The sequence below is a fragment of the Arvicanthis niloticus genome, chromosome 4 (assembly GCF_011762505.2).
Source record: "Arvicanthis niloticus isolate mArvNil1 chromosome 4, mArvNil1.pat.X, whole genome shotgun sequence".
NCBI lineage: Eukaryota > Metazoa > Chordata > Mammalia > Rodentia > Muridae > Arvicanthis > Arvicanthis niloticus.
The window spans coordinates 14,629,639-14,641,656 of NC_047661.1; positions in this window are offsets into that span (position 1 = coordinate 14,629,639).

Below are 12,018 nucleotides of genomic sequence, written 5' to 3' on the forward strand. Positions count from 1 at the left end.
AAGATAAAATGCTCCTGCTGGCAAGCCCAACAATGTGAGTTCAACTCCCAGGACTCACATGGTGAAAGAAGAATCTTGAATCTAGCCTGCTGTTCTCTGACCTACACACGCATGAGCATGTGCACACACACATAAACACAAATGCACATGCACACACACATACATACAGAAACACATGCACATACACACACGCTACACATAGAGACAGAGAAACAGAGAGGGACAGAGGAAGATGTAATTTTTAAAAGTCTTAGCTATGCTCTGAAAGACCAAGCTTTTCATGTGTGTCCTGATGGTAGCAGCTGATCATTTGTAAATCTAAGGTACCTAACTAATAGGGAAAGAGCTTTCCAGAAAGAATGGGGGATATGTGAAAAATAGAAGATAAGGCACCCCACACCCTCTGAAAACCACCAACAGCACATATGTGACTGAAGTGGTACTTACTCCCCAGGGAGGAAGGCAACAGCTCCCTATGCTCAACCCTCCACTGTTACTCAGTCTACAATCAAACTCCAACCCAGAGATTGGAAGTAAAAATGCAATCATCTCAGAAATAATTACAGGAATCTAATTCTTTATATATAGCAGTCCTCTCTTCTCTGCAGGTGCTATGTTCCAAGCCCTCTAAGTAGTATCTGAAGTCACAGACAGGACAAAGCCTATGTGATTCTTTCTCCACTTGACTGACACTCCACATACACTGTGGTTTAAGTTTCACAGTCTGGGAATTCCACAGCAGAAACAGCATGGATCTCTTCTCTTCTGCCCCTCTTCATGGCTGGGAGAGGGTTCTTACCATAGAGCTGAGGACACACAACATGCAAGCATCTCGTTCCTACTTTTCACTTAAGGGAACTCCTTTAGAACTTGGGATATCTAACTGTTAGTATATCCAAGTCACTGTTCTTGGATGTTGGGGCCATTATTAGATAAAATAAGGATTATTTGTACCTCAACAGTTGATCTGATAATGAAAGTGGCTCCTTACTGGATATACCAGACAAAGGGCTGGTTCACATTTGGGGAAGGGGGAAGCAGGATGACATGCGATTTCATCATCCACTCAACACATCCTGTGATTTAAAATTCATCAATTATTAATTTCTGAAATTTTCATTTATTATTATCAACCATAGTTGATTGTAATTAATAGCTAAAATACAGAAACTCATTAACTGGGGATGTAGCATATAACCATATTTAAAAATGGAAACTGCTTGTGAAAAGTGGGAACACAACTATAGAGAAATCCACAAAACTCACCAGCTTAATTTGCTTATGTGGGTATCTGCTGATATGTTATATAATAGACTGGTTCTTGACTGGTCCACAAAGGCCCACCTGTTAAAAGCTCTACCAGGGTAGCAATGGTGGGAGGCAGTGAGAGGAAGCCTTGATAGTGGGGCCTTTAGGTCACTGAGGATGCCCTCTTGAAGGAGTGTGGCCTCTTGTTTTGAGGCCATGATGTAGTGTCTCTGTTGTACTACACAGTCCTCCCAATGCATAGCCTCATCTTAACCTTAAAAACAATGAGGTCAAGGTGTTAACTGACATCTCCAAAGCTGTGAGATGTCAGTTCTCTTTATAAGTTGTCTGTATACACTATTTGTTATAATGACATAAAGATAATAATACTGATTTAGTTAATGCTATTTACAAACCTGTGCCATTCTGGTATATATAGATGCGTATATATAGATGTATGTATGTATGTATGTATGTATGTATGTATGGCAGAAACTTCAATATAATACAGAGTTATACAGGTGACCCTTGGAACAAAGGGCCTTGTCAAGGAGTGGCTGGGAAATCAAAGCTAAAGTGATTGAAATTCTGTCTTTTAGAACGGCAGTTTTTCAACCTGTAGGTTGTGACTCCTTTGGAGGCCAAATTATCCTTTCACAGGGGTCAGCTAAAACTATTAGAAAACACAGATTCATAACAGTAGCAAATTTACAACAGCAACAAAATAAATTCACCACAACATAAGGAACTGTATTGAAGGGCAGCAGCACTAGGAAGGTTAAGGACCTCTGATCTAGAACACTAAAACTTGGTACATAAGTATCTCATCTGATACATAGGTTGCTCATTATAACAGCATCAATGACATGGATCTTTCTATAGAAATGAAATGTTGAAAGCTTTCTGTTCCCACAGGTCTCCCTTAGAACTTGGAGTCCTTTTGTAACATTCCCTCACACCTGCTTCCTGTTTAACTTTGTTGTTGCTACAGCTCTGCCTGCTTTCCTGGAGGCCCCAGCACCAGGGACCCCAGAAAAGACCCTGCTCTATGATCCATGCCAATCAACTCCCCCCAAAGCACACTCAACAACCATGACTGCACTTCATCCCCTGGGCTTCCATTTCCTGGCCCACAACTTTGCCAAAAGACCTGTACTTTCCTGGTGGCCATGACGGTTCTAGGGACCCCAGAGGCAGGGTTAACACACAAAACACTCAAATTCAAAAACATCCACCAAGATGACATCTCAATTCTGAAAATCTAAATATCATATGCAAGGCAACCCACAATTGTAAAAAAAACAAAAATTACTACAGCTTAAATCACATATCAGTTCCCACACCTTAACAGTGGGAGACATCAAGACCCCACTCTCACCAATAGACAGTCACCCAGACAGAAACTAAACAGAGAAATAATGGAGCCAACAGAAATCATGACTCAGGTGGACCTAACATACATCTACAGAACATTTCACCCAACACAAAAAGAACATACCTCCTTCTCAGAGCCTCACAGAACATGCTCCAAAATTGCCTAAGTCACAAAGTAAGGCTCAAAGAATACAAGAAAATTGAAATAATTCCCTGTTTCTCATCAGACTATCATAAATGAAAGCTGGACTTCAATAACAAAAACAACAAAAGGCCTACACACTCACTGAAAGTGAACCACTTTCTACTGAGTGGCCACTGGGTCAAAGAAGAAATAAAGAAATTAAAGACTTTCTAGAATCAATGAACATGAATGACTGCACAATATATCCAAACTTATGAACACAATGACAATGCTGCAAAGAGGAAAGTTAATAGCATTACGTGCCTTCATAAATGTCTTAGTCAGGGTTTCTATTCCTGCACAAAACATCATGACCAGAAAGCAAGTTGGGGAGGAAAGGGTTTATTCAGCTTACACTTCCACATTGCTGTTCATCACCAAAGGAAGTCAGGAACTGGAACTAAAGCAGATTAGGAAGCAGAAGCTGATGCAGAGGCCATGAGGGATGTTACTTATTGGCTTGCTTCCCCTGGCTTGCTCAGCTTGCTTTCTTACAGAACCCAAGATTACCAGCCCATGGATGGCACCACCCACAATGGGCCCTCCCACCGTTGATCACTAATTGAGAAAATGCCTTACAGCTGGATCTCAAGGAGGCATTTCCTCAAGGATGGCTCCTTTTTCTCTATGATAACTCAAGCTTGTGTCAGGTTAACACACAAAACCAGCCAGTACAATTGATCCTTTGTCAACTGGACACACACACACACACACACACACACACACACACAAACACGTCACTATTAAGCCTCAACACTTACTTTCTTCTTCATCCCCAAGATCTAAATAACTTTACAAGTCCCACAGTCTTTACAAATTCTTACATATTAAAATTTCAATCCCTTTAAAATATCCAAACTCTTTTAAAATTCAAAGTCTTTATAATTCAAAGTATCTTAACTGTGGGCTCCACTAAAATACTTTCTTTCTTCAAGAGGGAAAAATATCAGGGCACAGTCACAATCAAAAGCAAACTCTAACCATTCAATGTGATCCACTCACAATGTTCTGGGCTCCTCCAAGGGCTGGTCACTTCTCCAGCCCTGCCCTTTGTAGCACACACCTTGTCTTCTAGGCTCCAGCTGCCTGTACTCCACTGCTGCTGCTGTTCTTGGTGGTCATCCCATGGTACTGGCAACTCCAAAACACTGCTGTCTTCCACTGCAACTAGGCTTCACCAGTACCCTCTCATAGGCTCTCTTCATGGTGCCAAGCCTCAACTCCTTTGCATGACCCCTTCAGTTCTGCGCCATCAATTGCAACTGAGGCTGCACCTTCACCAATGGCCTTCTATGGCCTCTCACAGTGCCAAGCCTCAGCTGCTCTTCATGACCCCTTCATGCCTACAAATCAGTACCACCTGGGTGACTCATACACACTACCAAGTCCAGTTTCAGCATGAGGTACAACCTTGGCTATCTCTGGAACATAGCTTCTTTGTGCTCTCAGAAAACACTTCCCAGAAGATTTCACTTCAATGATGCTGGTCTTAATCACCTCTAATTTCTTAGTTCCTGCTAACCAGCATCAATTGTCCCAGTAACACAAAGGTTTTGTTTTAGTAGTTCTGGTATCTTGTTAATCACAGCTGATTCTTCAGCCCTAGCTAACCAAAACCACAGAATCTTTACAATCAAAACAGCAACAGCCCTGTTAAGAGTCTAATTTTTCCTCTGAAATTTCACAAGCTAGACCTCCATCTTCTGCACTGTTCTCAACATTATCTTTCAAGCTTCTGCAGAACATTCCACAGAGATCTTAACCCAATGGTTCTTCTAGTCCAAAGTTCCAAAGTCCTTTCACAGCCCTCCCCAAAAGATGGTCAGGTTGTCACAGGAATACCCCCACTATGCTGGTCATGCACAAAACATCAATGACCAAGAAGCAAGTTGTGGAGGAAATGGTTTATTCAGCTTACACTTCCAAATTGCTGTTCATCACCAAAGGAAGTCAGGACTGGAACTCAAGCAGGTCAGGAAGCAGGAGCTGATGCAGAGCCCGTGGGGAGGGGTGTTACTGGCTTGCTTCCTCTGGCTTGCCCAGCTTGTTTTCTTGTAGAACCCAAGACGACCAGCCAAGGGACGGCACCACCCACAATGTGCCCTCCTACCCTTAATCACTAATTGAGAAAATGCCTTACAGCTAGATCTCATGGAGGCATTTCTTCAAGGAAGGCTCCTTTCTCTGTGATAACTCCAGATCATGTCAAACTGATACACAAAACCAGCCAGTAAAATAAAGAAATAAATAGAAACAAAGACTCAACAAAATAAAGAGGCGGTTCTTTGAGAAAATCAACAAAATAGATAAACCCTTATCCAAACTAACTAAAAGGCAGAGAGAGAATATCCAAACTGATGAAATCAGAAATGAAAGGGGAACATGACAACAGACACCGAGGAACTCCAAAGAATCATTAGGTCATACTTCAAAAACCTATTCACCACAAAACTGGAAAATGTGAATGAAATGGATGGTTTTCTTTATAGATACCACTTACCAAAGTTAAATCAAGACAGATAAGCAATCTAAATAGACCTAGAACACTTAAGGAAATAGAAGCAGCCATTAAAATTCTCTCAACCAAAAGGCCCAGGGCCAGATGGGTTTAGTGCAGAATTCTACCAGACTTTCAAAGAAGAGCTAATACCAATACTCCTCAGACTATTCCACAAAATAGAAACAGAAGGAACATTGTCAAATTTATATTATGAATCCACAGTCATCCTGATTTAAAAAAAAAAAAAAAGGAAAAAAGCACATGTAGACTCAAAAAAGAAGGAAAACAGACCAAAAACACTATTCTTTACAGACCTCATGAGCATTGATGCAATTATACTAAAAAAAAATGAAATATTCACAAACTCAATCCAAGAACACATCAAAAACCTCATCCACCATAATCATGTAGGCTTCATCCCAAAGATTCAGGGATGGTTTGATATATAAAAATCCATCAATGTAATTCACCATATAAGCAAACTGAAACACACACACACACAATCATCTCATTAGATGCTGAAAAAGCTTTTGACAAAATCCAATATTCCATCATGATAAAAGTCTTGGAGAGATCAGGGATACAAGGCACATACCTAAACACAGTATAAGCAAGCCAATAGCCAACATCAAATTAAATGGATTAAATGGGCAGAAACTTAAAGCAATCCCACTAAAATCAGAGACAAGGCAAGGCTGTCTACTCTCGCTACATCTATTCAACGCAGTACTTGAAGCTTTAGCTACAGCAATAAGACAACTAAAGGAGATCAAGGGGATGTAAATTGGAAAGAAAGAAATCAAAGTATCATTATTCTCAGACAAAATGACAGTATACGTCATTTTGACAGGTAACTCCTACAGCTGGTAAACACCTCCAGTAAATTTGCTGGTTGCAAAATTAACTTTAAAAAGCCCTCCTATAAACAAATGATAAATAAACTGAGAAAGAAAGTATGGAAACAACACCCTTCACAATAACTGAAAATAATATAAAATATCTTGGTGTGGCTCTAACCAAGCAAGTGAAAGAACTGTATGACAAGAACTTCAAGTCCCTGAAGAAAGAAATTAAAAAAGATATCAGAAAAGGAAAGACCCCCCATGCTCATGGATCAGTAGGATTAACATAGTAAAAATGGCCATCTTACCAAAAGCAATCTACAGATTCAGTGCAATTCCTTCCCATCAAAATTCTAACACTATTCTTTACAGACCTTGAAAGAACAATACTCATCTTGATATGGAAAAAACAAAAAACCCAGAATAGCTAAAGCAATCCTTAACAATAAAAGAACTTCTGGAGGTATCATCACCCCTGACCTCAAGCTGTACTGTAGAGCTATGGTAATAAAAACTGCATGGTATTGGAATAAAAACAAACAAGTTAATCAACTGAATTGAAATAACGATCCAGAAGTAAATCCACACACCTATGAAAGCTTGAATTTTGACAAAGAAGCTAAAATTTTACAATGGAAAAAAAAATCTTCAACAAATCACACTGGTCCAACTGGTATCTGCATATGGAAGAATCCAAATAGATTTTTATCTATCACCCTGAACAAAACTTGAGTCCAAGTGGATCAAACATACCTCAACATAAAACCAAGTACACCAAACCTGATAGAAGATAAAGTGGGGGAATATCCTTGAACGCACTGGCACAGGAGACAACTTCCTGAACAGAACACCAATGGCTCAGGCACTAAGATCAACAATTAATAATTGAGACCTCACAAACTGAAAAGCTTCTGTAAGGTAAAGGATACCATCAAAAGGACAAAATGGCAGCCTACTGAATGGGAAAAGATTTTCACCAACCCCACATCCAACAGAGAATTGATATCCAAAATATACAAAGAACTCAAGAAACTAAACATCAACAAACCAAATAATCCAATTTAAAAACAGGGTACAGATCTAAACAGAATTCTCAAGAGAAGAATCTTAATGGCTGAGAAGCACTTAAGAAACGTTCAGCATCCTTAGCCACCAGGGAAATGCAAATCGAAACAACCCTGAGATTCCATCTTATACCCATCAAAATGGGTGATCAAAAACTCAAGTTACAGCTCATGCTGGTAAGGATTTGGAGCAAGGGAAACACTCCTTCACTGTTGGTGGGAGTGCAAAATTGTAGAGATACTTTGGAAATCAATATGGTGATTCCTCAGAAAATTTGGAATAGATCTACCTCAAGACCCAGCTATTCCTAGGCATATACCCAAAAGATGTTCCACCTTACCACAAGGACACTTGATCAACTATGTTCATAGAAGTTTTATCCATAATAGCTAGAAACCGGAAACAACATAGATGATCCCTGACTGAAGAATGGGTAACAAAAATGTAGCTCATTTTCACAGTGGAATACTACTCAGCTATTAAATACAATGACATCATGAAATTTGCAAGTAAATGGATGGAACTAGAAAAAAAATCATCCTGAGTGAGATAACCCAGACTCAGAAAGACAAACATGGTATGTACTCACCTATAAGTGGACATTAGCTGTAAAATAAAGAATAGGCATGCTACAGTCCACAGACCCAGTGATGGTAAGCAACAAGGGTTAAAGGGGGGGTTAGGTTTCTCACCAAGGAGAAATAGGTGTCTTGAGTGAATGGGGAGGATGGACTGAATGGGGATGGAAGTGGTGACAGCAGGGATCAGGCTAGGGGAGGAGAAAGGGAGAGAGTGCTGGGAGAGACAACTGCAATGGGGAGCGGTCATCTCTGGGGCAAGATAGACACCTAGGGCAATGGAAACTCCCAGGAATCTGTGAGGGTGACCCTAGCTAGGACTCCTAGCAATGGAGACTATGGAGCCTGAACCAGATATGTAACAGCTGTACAGTGTGGAACAATAATGGCACAGGACTACAGAGGAAGAGCTGAGGGAGCTCCAACCCTGGATACCTCAAACATGAGGATGGCAGGAGTTGCCTACCTCCCTCCTTCCAACCTGCTTCCATAAAGCCAGCTCCCTCACCATCTACTCTAGTAAGAATGTATGACCCTGACAGTTATCAGGCCTCACCTTGTTTGACCTTATAAGGTTCCCCTCGACCACATCCCACAACCCTACAGCTCCTGAGTATATAGATGAAGTATCTTCCAACACCTCTCCCCTGGGACATAGGTACACAAACCTTGCCCCAGAGACCCTGACATAAATATCTCTTTCTCCTCCACAATAAACGAGCCAGTTCTCTAAAGCTGTTCCTGGGTGTGTTCAGTGCCTTCACCCTCATTGCCCACTGAGATCCTGCACAGCACCTACCCATGCCTGACTAAGCTTTTCTCCCTCCAGTCCAGCTCAGCACACAATTGGCTACACCCAGGAAAAAGCAGACATGGAACAGCAGTGAAGCTTCATCTTTGTGTGGGACTCCTAACAATGGGAGCAGGGGCTGCCTCTGCTAACCTCCATAGAAGATGTGTCTTACTGCAAGTTGACATACCAAGGAGGAGTGTGGATGGTGCAGGGTGGGTCAGGGGAAGGGATGGGAAGAGAGGACAGAGGAGAAAGTTTGGTAGGGATGTAAATTAATTAATTAACTCATTTTTAAAGAGAAAATAAATAATAAACCACTTTACAGTGCCAAATAAATAAATAAATAAATAGTTGTTGTTTACCACCAAAGAAATTCAATATAGTTTCTTATTCTCTTAATGTGGCAGTTTGAATTAGACTGAATGATCTCCATTAGCTAATATGTTTGGAAAGTTGGTCTCCAGATGTTGCAATTGTTTGTGAACTATTAGGAAGTGTGTTGGACATGGTGCACTACTGGGGCAGCCTTTGAGGTTTCAAAAGAGTCATGCCAGTGTGCTCTCTGCCTCTTGCTTGGATTTGAGATATGAGCTCTCGGCTGTTTCTGCCACCAGGTCTTCACTCCTTAGTGAAAGCCCAGATAAGTGCTTTCCCTTCTAAGTTGCCATGCTCATGGTCTTATCACAGAAACATAACACAGCCAACACACTCTTCCTTTGGGTAGTCCTTAAGCCTGTCGGGCACTGTTTGAGGTTCTCTTCTTGTATTCACTGTTACACCGAATAGTTTTAGTGTCAACTTGACATAAGCTAAAGTTGTGTGGGAAAAGGGAACCTCAATTGCAACACCTCCACCAGACTGGCCTGTGGGCAGGCCAGTGGCGCATTTTCTTTGTTGTTGATTGATATGAGAGGACCCAGCTCACTGTAGACAGTGCCATCTCTGGGCTGGTGGTTCTGGGTATAAGAAATCGGGCTGAACACACCATGAAAAGCAGGCCAGTAAACATCATGGCCTCTGCTTCAGTTCCTACCTGTAGGTCACTGTCTTGAGTCCCTTTATGGTGTTGGGACACGCAAGCTGAAACAAATACTTCCTTCTCCAAGCTGATTTTGGTTGTGGAGTTTTATCACAGCAATAGAAACTGGTATCAGGTCACGGACTATTGCTGAGATAGACCTGACCATGTTATTTGGGGAGGACTGTGAACTTTGAGATACAAAAGCCATCACGGGCTCAGAGCTCACTGGACTGTTCTATGGGAACCCAAGGGATAAGAAGACTGACAGTGGAAATAAGGAGACTTGGCTTGTAAAGTTTCAGAGTTATCGAAGACTTTCTCAGCACTGCTTATATGAAGACTCTGGCTCTAGTCAGCTAGACCTAAATAATTTGACAAGACTAGAACCATTAACATTGAAACCTTCGCTTTGCTGGGTCCACTGAAATCATCTGGGAAGTGTTTCCTCGGGGTTAGCCCACAGAAGCTATGGTCCAGAGGCAGTCAAAGCCGAATCTCATTCTGGCAGCCAAACTCAGTAGTGTTAAGAGTATCTCACGTGGTATTGTTTTTGAAGGCATGAAGGGAGCATGCAGAGCAGCTGAGGCTTGTCACCATAGGAAACCAGGGCAGGCCAATGGTGAAGGTACAGACTCAATAGCAGTAAAAATCACAGTCATGGAGAGGAGTTGAGGTTAGCACCATGTGGCAGGGTCTGAGTCCCAGAAGAGAGCCCATGAGAAGCTATTGGTGCAGTGCAATGGAGACCCCGACATTTTAGAGATATCAAATAGCATAGGACCATCACCAAGGACAGTAGCCGTCGTGGTGCTGGGCTGAACCTAGGAGAGGAGACAAGCTTTGTGTGCCGCAGGAAGCAGAGCCAGTGGGACCCTGGCTGTTTGGAGCCAAGAGGTCATAAGTGGGTCCCAGATTAAGCACTGAACTTCTAATAATGTTGATTTTATTTTGCTTTGATTGTGACTCTACCCTGGTTCTTCTCACTTGTTGTAAAAACATTTATTTTGATTTTCCAGTAGACCGCAATTGAGAAACTTTGAACTTGTAAAGAGACTTAAGAGTTTTAGAGAGACCATAGAAATTTTAGTGAAACATGGACCTTTGAAAGGGACTTTGAATATTTTTAAAAGGCTGAACTTTTAAAATGTTTGGAATTTTAAGGACTGTGGGACCTTTTAAAGTTACTTATCCTTTATGTTGTGATATTAATATTAACATGCCATCTTGGGGGCAAATGAGAAAGGAAAGATTCTAGCTGAACAGTGATGTGTCATATTGACAAGGGGTTCATTGTGTCTGCTATTTTTATATCAATTTGATACAAGCTAAAGTCATTTTTGGAAGAGATTCTCAATTGAGAAAAAGTCCCCATCAGATCGGCCTGTGGGCAGGCCAGTGGTGCATATTTCCTGATTAATGATTAATGGGAAAGGGCCCAGATAAGTGTAGGTGGTGACACCCCTGGGTTGGTGGTCCTGAGTATCATAAGGAAAACAGGTTGAGCAAGCCATAAAGAAGAAGCCAGTAAACAGCACTACTCCATTGCCTCTCCCTCAGTCCCTGCTTCAGGTTCCTGCCCTGACTTCCCTGGATAATGGACTACACGCTATAAGCTGAAATTAACCCTTTCCTCTCCAAGTTGTGTTTGATCAATGTTTCACCAAGCAACAGAAGCACTAAGACAACTGTGTCTACTTATTCCACGACAGTTCAAGCTATGCTACAACTATAAGCTTCACACCATCACACATATCACCAACATACATCTCCAAGTCAGAGATCCCACTGCCCACATGAATTTTCACTCATTTTCTGCAAAGTGAGCTCAGTTCTCCTTGAAACTCACCTCTTCTGAATTTCCCATGTCAGTAGATGGCATATCGATGCCATAAAACAGTGTCTTAGTTTAATTCCTTACACTCTGTGTCTCTCCAGCTTCACTTCCAACATTCAACTATAAGTGTTTCCCATTTTTCCATTAAAACTCTTGATTCTGTATCTTCGCAGTCACAACTTGTTCATGAAAGTAGACTTTATTTTACCTATAATCAATTTCCTACTTCTGATAGCTTTCTCCCTTATACAGGTATCTTACTGAGTAGTCTTCCTAAATTAAAAAAAAAAAAAGTTATCATTTCCTCATCTGTATTATTTTAGTGTTTACTGCTCTTACAACAAAGTAAACATTCCCCCATCTCTTCACGGTATATACTCTGCCATTTACAGTGCAGGATAAAACCATGGTTTTGTCATTTGGGCTCTGTACTCCTGCTGCACTTGGTTTAAATGCATTTTCCAAACACCCTCTGTGCTAGCTTTTTATTGTTGTGGCCCAAATGCCTGACATAAACATCTTAAGGGAGGAAGGACTTATTTTGGCTCATGGTTTGGCACATGTGCTTGGACAACCTCG